General features: G+C 39.3%; 1 protein-coding gene and 1 long non-coding RNA gene across 2 annotated transcripts in view; one reads left to right on the forward strand and one right to left on the reverse strand.

The window, feature by feature from the left end:
- Positions 1 to 319, reverse strand: part of man1a2 (mannosidase, alpha, class 1A, member 2) — a 150,916-nt gene extending 150,597 nt beyond the window's left edge. The window contains exon 1 of the mRNA XM_085250374.1: positions 45 to 319. The gene's annotated coding sequence lies outside the window, so the exon portion shown is untranslated. The remainder of the gene's footprint in view (positions 1 to 44) is intronic.
- Positions 320 to 13,361: 13,042 nt separating this feature from the next.
- Positions 13,362 to 16,881, forward strand: LOC146556264 (uncharacterized). Its single transcript, XR_014889018.1, has 3 exons — positions 13,362 to 14,331; positions 14,698 to 14,788; positions 15,372 to 16,881. It is a non-coding gene; the product is annotated as an uncharacterized LOC146556264 (long non-coding RNA).
- Positions 16,882 to 18,277: the final 1,396 nt, after the last annotated feature.

An 18,277-nucleotide genomic window follows, 5' to 3' on the forward strand; every position in this document is an offset into this window, starting at 1 on the left:
CAGAGGCGGTCTCTTGTGTGGAAGCCACTCTGCTGCATCACCACCTTTCTCATATGCTCGTCGAAAATCGATGCCTGTCGGGATTCCCGGTCCACGTTTTGAAAGGAGTCGCTGTAGCAGGTGTCCTCATGTCCACAAATGAAACACCGTGCTGTCGTGCCGTGGCTGAACCGCTGACCATCAGCTCAGACCCACATAGCGTTACAGCTCCGCGGAGAGGATGTTGATAACCGGTCGCTCTGTTGGACTGCAGCGACGGACTGAGTGCGAGCTGCTGCTGCTCGGCGATTCAGCATCAACTACTCTGCCTACCCGAGTTAGGGACCGTCTGACAATTTCGCTGGGCAGAATTACTGTTCTGTATGTAAAAAAAAGGCACACCAACAATGGCACACACCCCAGCCTGCTAGAGGGCTAGATTCTTCGTCCCTATGATTCACCTCTGTAAAACTGAAAAACAGCTGCAGCGTGCATGATACTACATTTGTGCAAATTATGGTCCAATCCTTCACCTCAATTATTTTTTTTTAGCATTTGTTTGATATACTTAAATTAGAGATGCACCCTTTTCCAGCACAGATGTGATGATTCTATTGTAGTGTTAGATTAATATGTCTGTGAAGGTTCTCAGTCATCCAGGTCATCGTAGTCAAAGGAGCTTGCAAAGAAAAGCGTCTGGACTTCTTTAAGTTACTTGAAGACGTTTCACCTCTCATCCGAGAAGCTTCTTCAGTTCTAAGGTCAAATGGTGGAGAGTCCCAGATATAAACCTAGTGGGAGTTTCCCCCCACAGAGGGACAAAAGGACCCCCTGATGATCCTCTAATCCACTGAGCCAAGGTGTGAAACTGGGTGTGGGTCCCAATCAGCCTGAGTTTCGGGTGTGTTCATTGTGAAACCTGGCCCCACCTTATCATGCGAATTCCTGAGATCAGATGGCCCAGGATGTGAGTGGGCGTTAAGGCGTCTGGGAAGAGATCTCTAAACTGGATTATAGATGGCAGAGAGTTGGTGTCGTAAACCCCCGCCTCTGTTCAAAGATGGTTGCTCACAGTGGACATAGATGGCTTCTTTCACTCCTCTTTCAAACCATCTGTCCTCTCTGTCCAAAATGTGAACATTGGCATCCTCGAAAGAGTGTCCTTTATCCTTAAGATGCAGATGGACAGCTGAGTCTTGTCCTGTGGAGGTGGCTCTTCTGTGTTGTGCCATGCGCTTGTGAAATGGCTGTTTGGTCTCTCCAATGTAGAGGTCTGGGCATTCCTCGCTGCACTGTACAGCATACACCACATTGTTACAACAACATTGTCATCCCCTATGTAGCCGGTGTATCAGAAAAACTCAGGAGAGTTTTCTCCAAGCATGACATCCCGGTGCTTTTCAGACCCAGCAACACGCTCAGACAAAAACTGGTTCACCCGAAAGACAAAACGCCAAAACACAGACTTAACAATGTGGTGTATGCTGTACAGTGCAGCGAGGAATGCCCAGACCTCTACATTGGAGAGACCAAACAGCCACTTCACAAGCGCATGGCACAACACAGAAGAGCCACCTCCACAGGACAAGACTCAGCAGTCCATCTGCATCTTAAGGATAAAGGACACTCTTTCGAGGATGCCAATGTTCACATTTTGGACAGAGAGGACAGATGGTTTGAAAGAGGAGTGAAAGAAGCATCTATGTCCACTGTGAGCGACCATCTTTGAACAGAGGCGGGGGTTTACGACACCAACTCTCTGCCATCTATAATCCAGTTTTGAGATCCCTTCCCAGACGCCTTAACGCCCACTCACATCCTGGGCCATCTGACCTCAGGAATTCGCATGATAAGGTGGGGCCAGGTTTCACAATGAACACACCCGAAACTCTGGCTGATTGGGACCCACACCCAGTTTCACACCTTGGCTCAGTGGATTAGAGGATCATCAGGGGTCCTTTTGTCCCTCTGTGGGGGGAAACTCCCACTAGGTTTATATCTGGGACTCCCCACCATTTGACCTTAGAACTGAAGAAGCTTCTCGGATGAGAGGTGAAACATCTTCAAGTAACTTAAAGAAGTCCAGACGCTTTTCTTTGCAAGCTCCTTTGATTAGATTAATATGCTGTATTCGTCACTCTTGGCAAGAGACGGAGAATCATTTATTTATGTATTAAGGAAAAATCAAAGGTTGATTTAAACACTGTTTTCTTGAGTTAAACAAATACAGTATAACAAATAAGTGTATTTAATAAAATATTATAGCCCAGCTTATATAGGTGCCAATATTTGGTGATAAATCAATCTATATTTTTTCTTTAGGCACACAAAACAAATAGATTTCCATAGCATTCATTATATGTAGTTATTTATGAGTCCTTACTAGGACAAACTTATTTTTTTGTATCATTGCAACATCAATTACTCATTAATGGTCTGGTTGTTGTATTTGTGGAGTATGTGCCCCCTGATCGGTTCTGTTCATAATTTTTATGGACAGGATTTCTAGGCGCAGCCAAGTGGCGGAGGGCTTTCGCTTTGGTGGCCTCAGAATCTCATCTCTGATTTTTGCAGATGATGTGGTTCTGTTGGCTTCATCGGGTGAGGGCCTCCAGCTCGCACTGGAACGGTTCGCAGCCGAGTGTGAAGCAGCGGGAATGAGGATCAGCACCTCCAAATCTGAGGCCATGGTTCTCAGCCGGAAAAGGGTGGAGTGCCCACTCCGGGTCGGGGATGAGTTCCTGCCCCAAGTGGAGGAGTTCAAGTATCTCGGGGTCTTGTTCGCGAGTGATGGGAGAAGGGAGCCGGAGATCGACAGACGGATTGGGGCTGCAACTGCAGTAATGCGGACGCTGTACCGGTCCGTCGTGGTGAAGAGGGAGCTGAGTGTAAAAGCGAAGCTCTCAATTTACCGGTCGATCTAAGTCCCTACCCTCACCTATGGCCACGAGCTGTGGGTAGTGACCGAAAGAACGAGATCGCGGATACAAGCGGCAGAAATGAGCTTCCTCCGAAGGGTGGCTGGCCTCTCCCTTAGAGATAGGGTGAGAAGTTCGGCCATCCGGGAGGGGCTCAGAGTAGAGCAGCTGCTGCTCCACATCGAAAGGAGCCAGCTGAGGTGGTTCGGGCATCTGACAAGGATGCCCCCTGGGCGCCTCCTGGGTGAGGTGTTCCAGGCATGTCCCACCGGGAGGAGGCCCCGGGGCAGACCCAGGACACGCTGGAGAGATTATATCTCTCGGCTGGCCTGGGAACGCCTTGGTATTCCCCCGGATAAGCTGGAGGAGGTGGCTGGGGAGAGGGAGGTCTGGGCCTCTTTGCTTAGGCTGCTGCCCCCGCGACCCGGCCCTGGACAAAGCGGATGAAGATGGATGGATGGATGGATGGATGGATGTGCCCCCTGATGGACAAACTATGCAATGTCAACACTTGTAGCATGGTTGAGGGGTGTTTCTCCCAGTGCAAGGATATAAATGTACTGAACTGGTATGTCATAGTAAAATAACACCTGACAACAGGACCAACATAAATGAAATCAAAATGAGAGAAAGAAGGTATTCACACTTATTCACCTTCTTTACTTTAGTTTCATTTCAGCTGTGTGAGAGTCTTTTCTGAATACTAATATATATTAAAAAACTACCCCAAGTATACCTGGAAAAGCTGATGGAGTAGAAAGCTTGAAATTCTTGCAAAGCTTTCTCTGTGCTTTGTTAGTTCTTAGGCTGGTGGATCATGAAGTAAAAAAAATAACTAAAATAAAGATGGACCTTTTTTAGAGATTAGATATTAAGGGGTAGGTTTTTTTTGTTTGTTTTTTTAAAGAAATGTATCCGATTTTGGGTCAGTGCTGGGTCGATATCAGATCCAAATAACAGATCAATGCACCCTTAAGTTGTGAGTAAAAAGCTAACAGTTCAAAAATGAATAATTTTACTGCATTGCAGTCTGTTTGGGGTCATTATCATACTGAAAAATGATTATCTTGCCAATCAGATGTTTTTCAGATAAAAAAAAACTGATAGTACTCTTCTATATTCATAAATCCATTGTTGTGTAAAAAAAAAAAAGTAAAATATGGATTCATCATTGTCACTGATTTTCAGTCCAGTTCTTATGTCATTTGTCATAGCTCAATATATTTGTGATGAACACTGAATGAACTGAAGGAGCAGTTGACTCTCAGGTCCTGTGTCAGGTCTGACTGGGACTTTCTTCTCATTTCTTAAGGACATGACTTTAAGATACTGTTCATCTGCTGTATCGAAATCAAGCTTTATTAACACACATAATTCCACGATTGCACAGAAAAAGCACAGCATATAAAGGAAAAAAGTGAACATTAACTTCCTTAAAAGTGCTTTAAAAGTACAAATACCTGCAGTTACACACATCTGACTGGCACTCCCCCTCTTTAAGATGACCACAGGGGGCAGCATAGAGCGGTGTGCAATATGCTTTAAACATGCCACTTTTACTGGTTCAGAAACAGTGCAGTTGTGTTTGCCTGAGCATAGAGCTTACAGCATTGTCTGTATATATCATCATCATCATCATTATCATTCATTTGATCAGTAATAAAACGACCAGGGTATTTCACCTTTTTATAAACTTCAAAAACATTGTTTGACAGTTTAAACACTGGAAAATGTAGCTTTTTAAATCCTGCTTGGCTCTACATAGCAAAATAGCACTTTCACCTGCATTGTACTTTATACCACATTGCACACCTTATTCAGTGCATATATTAAGGAGCTGCTGTAAACCAGCACTACTTGGACTGAAGACCACCAGGTCATCTGCAACATATAAATTAAATAAATCTGGAGACAAATTCCCACCCTGTCTGACACCATTGCTAACACCAATGAGGCAGGAATACTGCATTCCCATCTAACCTGCATCTTCTGATGAGCATTCCAGTAATGTACCCAGGAAGTCACTGTCGTTTTAATTTAACAAAAAGTTTCCTGTGGTTTACTGGATCAGAAGCATCAATAAAACACATGAAGACTGATGAATTTTTGCCCCATACAAGTTCACCATTTCCTCAAGTGTGTATATACCATGTTTCGCTTGAAGCCAAACTGATTACCCAGGGAAGAGATATACACACTGACTCTATCCAATAGGATTCTTTCTAGAACCTTAGATGAAATACTGGCTTATAATTATCCAAACAGCTTACTTTTCCAGCTTTGTCCTTAATAACTGGGACAAGCAAAATACACAACATCGAGTCTGGTAATATTACATGGATGATAAAACCAGTGAAACAGAGCACTAAAAGAGGAGCTAGCCTTAAACTAGCATTTTTTAGATGTTCTGCAGTAATGTGACCCAAACTGCAGCCTTTATTATTAAATCATTTATGAATGGTTTCATATACCTCATGTGTATGTGTATCCTTATAGGTTTATCAGCAATGTCAGAATCATCCACATATGGTTCACTTTTTATACAAGTGAACAATGTACTGCAATGCTGTCTCCATAATGCTGCTATATTATCTGTCCAAGAAAAACCTTCAACTGTGCACGGGAGAGTTATTTAACAATTATTAAGAATTTTTACCACTTTCCAAAAATCTGTGACATTATTGTTCTCCATTTTCAAATCTGCTTTCACAACCTGCTCACCTTTAGATGTAAAAACAGTATACTTATATCTGGCATTTGCAAGCCTTTTCTGTTCAAACTCTGGGCCTTTCTTAGGTCTTCCAGCCCAAAAGTTTTTAAGCTACATGCGCTTCATCCTGATACATGGCTACGTGTTCTTCCCAACCAGGCCTGATATTAGGTTTCATATTATCCTTGCATTGTACATCAAATGGTTTACCACTTTCATACAAAGCAGTCACAATATCATCATACATGGAACAAAGTTTATGTTTATGCTCAAGATTCTTACATTTGACACCTTTGCACAAAATAGCTTCTTTAGGCAAATAAATGTTGTTTAAATATTTATCTGTATTATTATAATAGGCCAATACGCCATCTTCACTAAATTCTGACCATTTTACACTGGTAGCATTATTAGTTACATGATTATTTCCAATTGTTGCTGGCAATTGTTACACATTTACAGTAAAAGTAAAAGGTATATTGTCTGACACAGCTACCCCATACTCAGTGTTGGGGAGTAACGGAATACATGTACCACTGTTATGTATTTAAAATACAAAATATGAGTAACTGTATTCCGTTACAGGTACCATTTAAAAAGGTGGTATTTGGAATACAGTTACTTTGTGGATTACACGGCAGTACTTTCCTGTTTCATATTGTGGCGGGTCAGGACTGTTTGGGTTTTGTTTGACAGCTACGTTCTGTAGTTCCAGGCGGCAGCGTTGCAGTTGCCATGGTTACAGGGTGACACTCTCGCTCTGCGTTTCCTGGGTGAGAGAGCGCCTTTTTGTTGTTGTTGTTGTTGTTGTTGTGCTAAGCTAATAGGCAGAATTCAGAATGTAGCATCATGGGCAGTGTAGTCCGTGCTGCAGGGAGAATGGACTGCCATACTCGTTATGTGTCTGTGAGCGCGAGGAGGGAGAAAAATGAGAGTGGAAAAGTACGAGCTGTCATCGAGCAGAAACGGGAGCTGGAAGCATGTAAATATAATAATAACCACTGTAGCCAAGAAGAGTGCCTGACGAGCCCAGTTGTAAGTAAGCTATTAAGACTCGACTGTACGCTGTGTTCATGTTTTCCTCCGAAAACAATAAGTTCCGTTGGAGCAACTCTGTCTCTCGCAAGCAGAGTTGACCCTCACAACAAAGTAAAGCTATTTTTCGGCTACGAGCCCAACACGGAACCGTATTAGTCAGAGGTCCCTTTACTACGGTTCGGAGCCGCGGACCTTCAGTAATAGTAATAAATCACAGCAATAGTACATTCACGTAGTTGTAAAATGCATGATAATATGTTAAGTAATCAGAATACGTTACTCTCATTGAGTAACGTAACGGAATACGTTACAGAATATATTTTAGGGCATGCATTCTGTAATCTGTAGTGGAATACATTTTAAAAGTAACCTTCCCAACACTGCTCATACTTCATAGTCATGTTTCCTAATGCTGCCCAACATCTGTACATATGCAGTGATTTAGCCATAATGTAGCATGCCAAGCTTCACTTACATATGTGTAGCTGTCTTGGAGTGGTAACTCTTCGCTTGACAGAATAAGATCATTATCTTCCCCAAACCAGATTAAGTGGATAGCAGACCGAGAATTGCTGTGCGAAAGATGAGCATTAAAACCACCCACAACATATATATTATAAGTACTTTTATCTTAAATAAAGGCATTTATATGAGCCATCCTACTAAGATATTCCTAATTTTCAGGAGTTCAATAGGGAGTATAAATCATTTAAGGATAAGAAATCTATTGTTATTCTGTGTATATTGTATACCAATACACCGGTCTACAACCAGTCTAACTGGCTTTATCATAGCATTAATTTTTGATTCATTAGATTCAGCAGTAACCTTGAAAGAGCTCAATTTTCTGACAGGTGGCATCTCTGTTAAGTTTCTCTTTAAGATACAGATGATAAAGTGTTTCTGCATCTACAAATTTGGGCAAATTTAGTTGGGAACACACTTACTAGTTTAGTTTTTACAGCTTTTTATGGTACTCATAGCTCCAGTGCCAATGATAGATACAATTCCAGGCCTCTTGTTGCATCCAGTGTTCGCAACATAAACTTGAAACAACCTTCTCCAGCTTCAGGTGAGGCCTGCCCTTCTTCACAGTTTTGATCCATTGTGGGGAACACGTGAAGAGGAAGTCAGATCAACACTTAAGAGCAGTCACACTTGGGTTGACTTCCACAGCACCAGCCTCAACTTGCTCTCAAACATCCACCGTGACTACATGTTTCAATGCACCCACCTCGGTACACAGCTGGTCCATTCACCATAGTAAACAACATCCAAACCGGAGTAGGTAACAGGCGGCAGATCATCCAGGTGATAAGAGACAAATCTAGGGATATTATCCCCACATTCATTCAGCACCTTAAGGCAGGGTTTAATATTGTTGACAGCTTTTTGGAGTCTTTATATCCAACTGTGAGGCAGGACAGAGCCCAAACAAAACGTTTTTGGTGGCTTCAGTCCCCTCAGAGTCAAATGTGTTCATAGCCAACAACACAATTTCTTCCTGACTTGAAGTTTTAATTTTTATCACAAGGAAATTAAGTAGTTCATCCTCCACAATTACCCTGCCATCAGTCGTCCTTTATCTTTTTGTTTTTATTTGAGACCGTTTACAGGCAGGATCTGCAACACCACCACCACCACCATCCAAGTTCACTTTATTAGTGAACTATAGTTCACCTATATACAAGTATATTCAATTTGTATATAGAGTGCTAGGCCTGACATTTCCTTTGTCCACAACTTGTCTGGTTTCCTCAAATTTTTTAAAAGTCAAACTACACACCATATCAAGATATGCCAAATTTTTAGCTAATAGCTCTTTGGGAATCACCTTGTTGGTGCAAAAACACAAAAATGCTACTTTATGCCTGTAAAACTGTCGTCTTTGGCATAATTTGTAGATTTAACTACAGAAATGGGAACAAATTCTATATTTTGTGACAGCAGAGGGTGTAAACATAAAATTAGAATAATGTTTTCTGCTAAGTTGTCTGCTATGTGTAGACACGCTGGTTTATGTCTTGTGTTAGGTATCTTTTTATGTTTGAATAATTCATAGGTCACTGTTGTTGTTGAGTGTTTTAACCAGTGTTGGTCGAGTTACTTGAAAAAAGTAATCAGTAACTAATTACTGATTACTTCCCTAAAAAAGTAATCCAGTTACTTTACTGATTACTTATTTTCAAAAGTAATTAATTACTTAGTTACTTTTTAAAAACACGATTTACAACCTGAATAGGTGATAAAGCGATCGCTTTTTTAGCCCAATTCTACTTTTTCTGCATAATCCATCATACAAAATGTAATCAAATGGAAAAGTCTCTTTTTAAAACTTGTTTTATTAGTTTGAACCTTTTAAAAAATTTAATTATATGCAACATTCTCTGACTGGAAGAAATTTGTTTAACATTTAAACCTATTTTCTGCACATTCCAGCTCATAAAATAAAATATTTTTTTGTGTGTTTACACTCACTCTTTCAAATAGATGCAAGTAAAACACAGCAGAAAATAAATAACATCAAAGACTAGCGGTCCTGTTGCTCTATTTTCACCTGTAAAGCAGGAGTAGGGTAGGCGGAGGTTTGCTCTGGTGCAGGTGTGCCGCAGCGGTCAGTTGAAGAATCCGCGAGTTTCTCTGTGAGTTTTACGTTACGTCATTACATCGGAGCGCACTCGGTGCTTGCTTGGAAGTTTAGGGGTTTTTTTCGCTGTAAAAAGAAGTTTTCTTCCCACGCACAACGGACACTAATGTTTTTGTCACTTTTTATGGAATCAAACTTAAAGTAAGGTCAGTACTTCCATGCTTGCATGCTCATGCTCTCTCCCGCATTCGATATATTATCCATTGTTGATCTGCACACAGCTGTTGTCATGAACGACGCACTTGCTTACGTCACTGTCATGAGACATTCTGGCAAAAAATCACGGTTTTAGTAACGCAGTAACGCAGCGTTCCTACGGGAAAGTAACGGTAATCTAATTACCGTTTTTGCAATAGTAATCCCTTACTTTACTCGTTACTTGAAAAAAGTAATCGGATTACAGTAACGCGTTACTGCCCATCTCTGGTTTAAAAGAAACCCCCCAAAACAAAACAACAAAAAAAGACCTCCTCTGAAAATGATACAGATACAGGTACAGGGACTGGAGTTAGTTCAAAAGCAGCCAATGTCCAAAGAAAAACTTTGAAAGACATTCAGAAACCCTGGAGAATTATGGCTCAAGTATTTTATAATAAAGTTGGTCAAGGTGGAAGAAATCAAGTAAGGTAGCAAGTAAAACCTCAGCACTTAAGCCTAGAGTATAATGTACACTTAGTTACTCTACACTAATTTAAAGTGGCTGTGAAAATTCTGTATCACTATAAAGTATTTAGCAACAATAGATTGTTTAAGCACGTCATATTTAAAAACAATGGTTAGATGATGAACTAGCACAGCACCATGCTGACACATAGTTTAGTTTTCTTAAGCTATCTCAATATTAAAACATGTTATTCACAACAGAAAGCCTGCCCGGATTACTTCACAATTACGCTGTGCACAACAAGTCATGTTGCTGATGTTAATCAACTGGAAATTAAATTAAAAAATGGGAATGTCCTGTTTCATGAGAAGAGCATGTCTTGTTCAGAGAGTTTCCAAAAGAAAGGCACGATCATTCATCCTGAGTCCTAATGTAGACCCCTACTTAGGAAATCTTATTATGTTTTAAATATTGTATGGGACACACAGTTGAGCAAATACAGAGAGACAAAGAATTCATAGTCTTAACCATTTATTCTGGAAGGCCACTAGACAGATGAAGGCAGGGTGGCTGTGTCATATCTTACAAATAAGGCTCACATTTAGGAACAACCATGAAAATACTGCAACATTTTATCTCTATGGTTATTCTGTGAACTGCAGACCGCTTGAGTGAAATGGGACAGAATAAAATAGAGAGGTATTTCTAACTCTCATTAGACTAATAAGCATTTCTCAGTGCTGGCCTCTTAAAGAGATTTTTATGAAACAACAGGACGCAGGATGTCCTCCGGTGCCATCCTTAATCCCCAGAGCTCCAAAGACGAACAACTTCATTATGCAGAACATAATGGAAAGAGACGTTAATATGAACATTTAAGGTCTCTTTCCAAGCACAGACTATATTTGTAAAGCAGTTAAGCAAGGGAATGTATAGCCAATGTTTGCTTCAGCAAGGGAGAAACATTATCTGAGACCATTGTTTCTCAACAGAAATTTACATAGCGGAAAAAAAGAGGCTGAGAAAGAAAGACCCAACATTAAAAACACTCACAGTTTGGTTTTTTTTGCTGCAATATATCCTTTAAAAATATCATATCAGTGCAAAGAGGACAGGGATGTCAAACTCATTTTACATCATGGGCTACATACAGCCTGCTTTGATCTTACCCGGGCCAGACCAGTGAAACTCTCCTTTTCTGTCAGTTTAAAGATGTTTAACTACACATTTAATCTCTGTCTTAATATAAGAAAAAGAAGGGAAATTCCAACACTCAACATCTCAGTTTTTATATATTACAAAGGCATACAATTACAGAAAAGGTTTGGTAGCTCATTGCCCAGACTATCCTGTATTTATAAAACAAGATAGTGGAAAACAGGAACATTTTGTCATTTAATTGTTTATCTATTACTTTAGTGTAGTATGGGGGAGGTCTTTATCAATAGGAAAAAATATATAACATGTGAAAGTACAATTAAAAGTTCAAAATTCATCGCTCCCTTCACATTTTCAAGCCTTCCAGTGGGCCGGATTGGGGTCTGCTGGCTGTGATTCTGGTGATCCTGGTGACTGGGCAATATCAGGCTCTGATCATCATCACTGCTAAAAGTGTTTACATGTGGAGGTCAGTTTCATCTTCTTTTGTCTTCTGTTGCTGTGAAGGATCACACTATTGTGGTGTCATCTGCACTCAAAAAGGAAATTGGATGGTTGTTGCATTTACAAAAGTCTAACTTGTAATTTGGACAAAATAATTTTGTGTTTCTATGGTGGACATAATTAAATCATGTAGGATCTGTATGAAATTCAACAACTTAATTTGTTCTTATTGAGATGACATGATACAATCTAGTAAGAGTGGTTAGTTACCTGGACTCACAAAATTCACAAGCTCACATGATTCCAAACCAGGGGCGGATCTAGAGAAACTTTCTTAGTTGAAATCAAATGGAGTCGCAAAATCAAAGCCCTTTTTCCTTCCAAACACATATGCAGGTGGTTACCAACAGTTAAAATGATTCAAATACAGTAAGTATACACGTTTTTCATATCTATAACTTAATTATTTTCTGTAGACCACATAATTAAACACGTTAGTTACATACCTTCAAATTGTTTTATTTTATATTTTTTCCTGCCTTGCTTGTTTTCATTCTTTTCAGCTCAACCTCATGTGTCTGAATTTAGATGTTTTTTCATTGACATACTGTATTAATATTACTGATCTGAAATCACACAAAAAAACATAAAATCCTAGTATTTTTTACTATAAAAATCACAGACATGTTGAGTAAATTATTTTTATAACTTGAAATGCAAATATAAAATTGTACATTTTGAAAACTTATGCACACATTTTGTAAACATATACAACTATTTATCTAAAAAATGCAGCTAATACACCTGCCGTTTTTTAAACTTTGTACAACCATTTACAAATATTCCTATGACTAAAATGAGAGAACAATCAGGTGTCGCAATAAGATGCCCCACAAATTATTTGTGCCAGTATAAAAAAATAATTGTTTGTCTGCTACAAGACAGAGAACACCACCGCAGCGATAAACCCTGCAGGCCTGATAACAGGAGGTGTATCACTCCGCTTTTCCACCTAGAGACAGTGTTTACATGTTTGCCTTTGTGACATTCATTAGTGCCCTCACTGACACGCAAAAGAATGACTACACAACAGACTAACTACACACTAACTACACATCACACTAACTACACACTCCACGCTAAACGTCACAAATCTCCCACATCTCAAAACTCTCTCTCTCACTCGCTCGCTCTGTCTCGGTACCATCACTCCCAAACTTTCCCCTCTTCCTAAACAACCAAATCCCACGTGTTGACTTGGTCACAGTCAACACGTGGTCACATGGTACATTTCTCAACCAATAGGAAAGAGCTGGATTTTTTTTCTTTACTGTTTTCACGCTGTCCTTTGAAAATGCTTTTTTTTTTTAAAACAAAACAAAACAAAAAACCATGACAATAGTATTTAGAATATCTATCTCTCTCTCTATATATATAGAAATAGATATATATATTACCATAACTCTGGATTTAAGAACTGGTGTATACTTTGAAGTCCGAATTTTCAACATGGGCTGAAAGACTCAGCGTGGCTGATCCTTGTTGCTACACTGAAAAAAAGGGACTGGCCATCTCTTGGATTTATGTAAGCATCTTGCATGCATTTAACACAATTGCCTCATGTTTTAAAGTTAAATGTAACTATATAGTGTAAAAACTACATGATATGCAGAAAGGGTGTATTAAATTGTTCATATCATGTTCAGGTGAAGTAAGTCAATAAGATAGCAACGTTAAATCTCGTGAAACCACGCGTGATTTCATCTCGCGGGCTTTGGATCGTGGTTTAAAAAAGGCATCCATCTCAGTCAAGTCGAGCAGCCAACTCTACGTTTTTGGTATGTCTTGATTTTTTGAATTCATTTTTACCATATTTCAGCCAAATGTAGTTAAACGTCTAGAGTGTCACCATGTAACATGCTAAAAAAGAGCCGTTAGCTTATTTGCTGTTTTATCTGTTGTCAAAGAATTGGCGCTTTTTCATTTGAATTTGTCTTTGGCACAAGAGCCGTAATATCACATTAAACCTAATTACGAGGCACTCATAACATAATTTGGTTTTCTGTGTGAATAGATTTGTCAACTGACTCTTCAGTTACATTGTGTATTTACTGCACCGTGGTGTTAGTGAGATTTTGGACATTGAACAGCTTTAGCTAATATCATCAGCGGCATTGTGCTAGCTTACATCCCTACCCCTCCTGCCCTCACCTGCTGTCCTTTTGTTTTTGTTTTTGTTTTTTTTGCTGCACATTGAGAGATGACCTCTATTCTGCATTTCACCAGGAGTCAGCTGATGGATTGTGGGTTCAAGGTGTTATGGTAAGAAAGTATATTCTATTTTCGTTTCTGTAACTTAATTATAATAGGTTTTTTATAATTATTAGGTGCATGCATACTCACCCTATTAATACAACTGAGAGATCCAAAATCTGCCATAGGTTTAACTTATACCTGTATGTATTGCCAGAAAGGTGATTACTGGACTCGCATTAATGCACACTTGAACTGAAATGAGGTTGTAACTTGTGGGTTGTTGGGTTGCAAATCAGAAACAAACATCTTTGGATTTTTTTTAATCCCATAAGATCTGGAAACACAGTTTTTATTCAACAAAACATTACTGATTAACCAAGCACAGTGCCTGCTGTTATTTCAAAATAATTTTATGTCATTTCAGATAAAATGCAGCATTCCAGTGCATCCCAACCATGCCTTTACAGTCAAGGTTTCTGACGGAGCTGAGTTTCTCTCTGACAATCTGCTGAAAGTGTTTGCAAAGTGATCGGGGGAACAGGGCACAAAGCTAAAGGATGTAGCTGCCATGATGACAGTAAGAACTTTAAAATTCTTTAACTACAAAGTGTATATGTATTGCATTAGGTCAGTAAAAGATTTTTATGCTACATCCATTGAAACAGTCAACTATTACCTGTGAGTAATGATTCCACTAAAAGGATGCCATAATTTTCGTCATGCATTTACTGGCCCACTGAGAAAAAATTATCTTTTTTTAAAAATAAATGTTCTGGAAACTATATATCCATAAAGTTGATGTCAAACAGGAACTTTTGATATTGCTTTGTAGATGCTGGTGTTGCATGTTGACTGGTTTAAAAAGTCAAGAGTTTTTGTCTGGGATCATTTTCTTCTGTGCTACTGAAAAGTTCACAAATCTCTGTTTTCTTTGTTATAATAGTCAAGGATGACATTAATGCTCGGAGTCCCTCATCAAAGTGCTCCGCATCTGTGTGAAAGACAATTGCAACATCTTGGTGCAGGAGTTCATGGTGAGTGTTTTATGAGTAGATTGTGGCTTTGCAACATTTAAAAATGCATTTAGTTATCCACTTGATCCTCATTGGACTGGTTAGGACCAGTAGTCCTCTTTAATAATTTGAAGTTCACATGAGGCCTGGTAGTGAAGCCCTTGAGGCCCCATCCCCACCCCTGTATTAGGGGTCACATCAGTGTGAAAAAACTTTAAATTTGTCATTCTAATGAACAAAGGAAAATCCCACCAATATTTATATTAGCTTTTGTTTGAAAAAATGACCAACTGACCAACAGCTAACCAAATTGTGGGGCTGAAAGTCTAAATTCTAACATCTTCTGAGTGACATAACCTGGATTTCTGATGGGCCGGTGTCTTTCTAACAAAAACTAATGTAAAGCATTTGAAATTATTATGTTTTTCACCCTCTCTTAGAAACTCTGTTAGACCATGAATGGCAGCATGGCAGGCCACTCTTTGGCTATAGCTATTTACTATGTTGCTTGCATTGGTTTAAATTACTCTAACATTAGAACTGGTAGATTCAAAAGAGATGAGTTTAAAAAGGAATCTTAAAGAAATGTTTTGTGTTTAACCAGGACTTGACTGAGGCCACTGCACAGATTGAGAAAACCACAATGAACATCTGTCTCCAGAGGATGCGGCAGGCAATGACTTTTCTGATGTTGTTCTTCAAGATCTGGATAACGTGACCTTTGCAGTAGCCATGCTGTTTGGACCTTTTTTATTCCTTCAACATGAGTTACCCATCACATCACAACTCTGCTACACTTTTGAGGTGATTCAATGGGTGGTAATGGAGTTGGATGCAACTCAGCTCTCAAGAAAAGCTCAGAACTAAGACAAAACTGCTCCTGCAACGAAGCTCACTGTTATGCATGTGAGGTGACCAGCTCTAGGTGAGAGGACATTTAAATCTCACACTTGTTCTGCTGCATTTTTGAAGCTCAATTCCAGGAACGGATCGCAGGGTTCATTTTTATATACTCTGCAACTGCCATGAGGACGAGCCGTTTTTTGTTGTTGTTTGTTTTTCCTTTTGCTCTGTACAAGTTCTGTTTGTCTGTTTGGCAGCATTTTTTAATTTCTCTTTGTATTTTTTCTTTCTTTTACTAGTGAAGAGATGTAGCGTGAACAGTTATACAGTCTAAATATCCCATATGGGTCGTGTGAAATGGTATTTTCAGTTTCATTCAGTTGAAGTAAAGAACGTTGAATATTTCTAAGTGTGCTGTTTTGAACCAAGATGTCACAGTATGATCAGTGCTGTAATTTTTGACAGTCACTGTATCAATGTTATTTTTGCGTCTCTTGAATAAAGGTTTTGACCTGCAAGTGCTAATTTCTTTAGTTATTGGGGTAAAATGGGAGGTGTTAATAGGAAGGTGTTTGCCAATTCAGTAACCTAATTTAATGTTAATGGAAACTAACACTACCTCAAATTGTTTAGTTATAATTGTTGTTTAACTGAATCTTGACGTCAGAGGCCTTAAATAGAATGTTTTGTATTGTTCTTTCCCAACATTTTTCAAAAGAAACAGTCCAATTTCTTTGCTGTGATTGATTCCAGAGAACACGGAAGAACTGACATTATTTAACTGTTGATTTATATAGATTCAGTAGAGGAGTAATGTCAGTTTAATTCTTTACCTACTGCAGTGAAATTAGACATTTTGTTTTGAAAGGTTACTGGTGGATGCCAGCAACCATCTTGGAAGAGAACAATACAATCTGTTATAAGGCCTCCATTTGAAAATTGTGTATTTGATACTAGAATATAATAGCAAAATGTAATTTGAAGATAACATGTAGTATTTAAGTGACCAAGTAGTATTGGGTAAAAGTTATTGAATCGTGTTGGGATAACGTGAGAAAATTGTGAAGGATTAAAATATTCCAAGAGCTCAAATTACTTCATCAAAACATGTTTAAGTCACATTTTATCAACACAAATTGCACAAGTTTATTGAACATGAATAAATTGTGTTAATTTAACTCAATTGTTTAAGTTGCTGCCAAAGCAAAACATCTGTGTGCAACAAATGTCCACCATTGAATTAAGTAAATCCAACAACATATTTTTTTCAGTGTATGTCAGTTTAAATCAGTCATGTGGTTTGGAGGTGCAGCGTGTCCTGGAGGGTTAACACTCACCTTCATTCCATTTCCAGAGTGTAACAACCAACCACCTGTGTGAAATCTGAAATTTCCACGGTATTGTTCAAAATGTGCTCTGGCACAATCAGCTATTGGTTGCTACTGAAAACAAAAAATAAAGCCGTTCTGTGGTATGGGCTGAACCATTTCTTAATGGTGGAGGGGGGTAACACTATGCAATATATTCAGTTTAAGAATTTATATTCACTGTTAACTGTAATTAGGCTCAAAATGTTAATGTTAATCCATGCCACCCCATGGCACCCTTCTTGATCCGCCCCTGTTCCAAACCACAGGATGCTATTGCTATTTATTGTGGTTTAACCTCTCTGGGTACTCTGGTTTCTTCCCACAGTTAAACGTCTTGCAGTTATTAAGGCTAGATTAACTGGTGATTCTAAATTGCCCATACATGTGAGTGCATAGCCCTGTGATAGACTGGTGACCTGTCCATGGTGTACTCTCTTACCCTATCACATCTGGGATTGGCCCTTGCAATCCCGATAAAGATAAGATGATGGATGGCGTGGAAGTTGTTGTAAATCCACTAAGTTTTTATGTTAACCAGACTGTAGATTTTGTTGAACATTATGTAATATGAAGACAACATGAAGTATTTAAGTGACCAAGTAGTATTGTGGTAAAAGTTATTGAATAGTGTTGGAATAAAGTGAGAAAATTGTGAAGGATTAAAATATTCCAAGAGCTCAACTTACTTCATCTAAACATGTTTCAATCACGCTTTACGCCCTTTTCCTTTGAAGACAGTGATTAAAGAAATTACATTTAGGGGAACACATGCATAAAGTGTATCCAACATCAGTGGTGACAGAAATTTGAACCATACAGTTTCTTGGCATAAATATGCAAAAGAAAAAGAAAGATGCAGCAGCAGCTCTATTCACTGCCCTTCCTGAAACTGTATATTTACATATGGCCAGTGCACAAAACTGAACAATCTGAATAAAAATGCAGCATTGTCTGTGTTGCCCAGAACGACACAGTTTATCCATATTAGTCCCTCCGGTGTGTTCGGAACGTCTTTCCTATTTTGGCCACCAACAATGAGTGATCTGTCTTCTTTTTCAAAGGAGGGACACCACTGAATATGAGACAGGTGTCACTTTGCTTTCAGGAGCGTTTCTTGCACTCTCAGAGCAGTTTTCCCCTCACCCCAGCCAACAGCATGCTCCCCGCCAAGAGCTCGCTGAGCTTTCTCCACAAGTGAAGGGTGTAATTTGTTAGGGAACCTCAGCGATGACACTTCTCCTGCTGCTCAATAGCTGGATTTCCTGTGGTGTGACTTGGGCGAGGGCCATAAACCTGG

This window comes from Mchenga conophoros, linkage group LG16, assembly GCF_057382185.1.
Source record: "Mchenga conophoros isolate Kocher_MC1m ecotype Shallow Benthic linkage group LG16, M_conophoros_male_GT1.1, whole genome shotgun sequence".
Lineage (NCBI taxonomy): Eukaryota > Metazoa > Chordata > Actinopteri > Cichliformes > Cichlidae > Mchenga > Mchenga conophoros.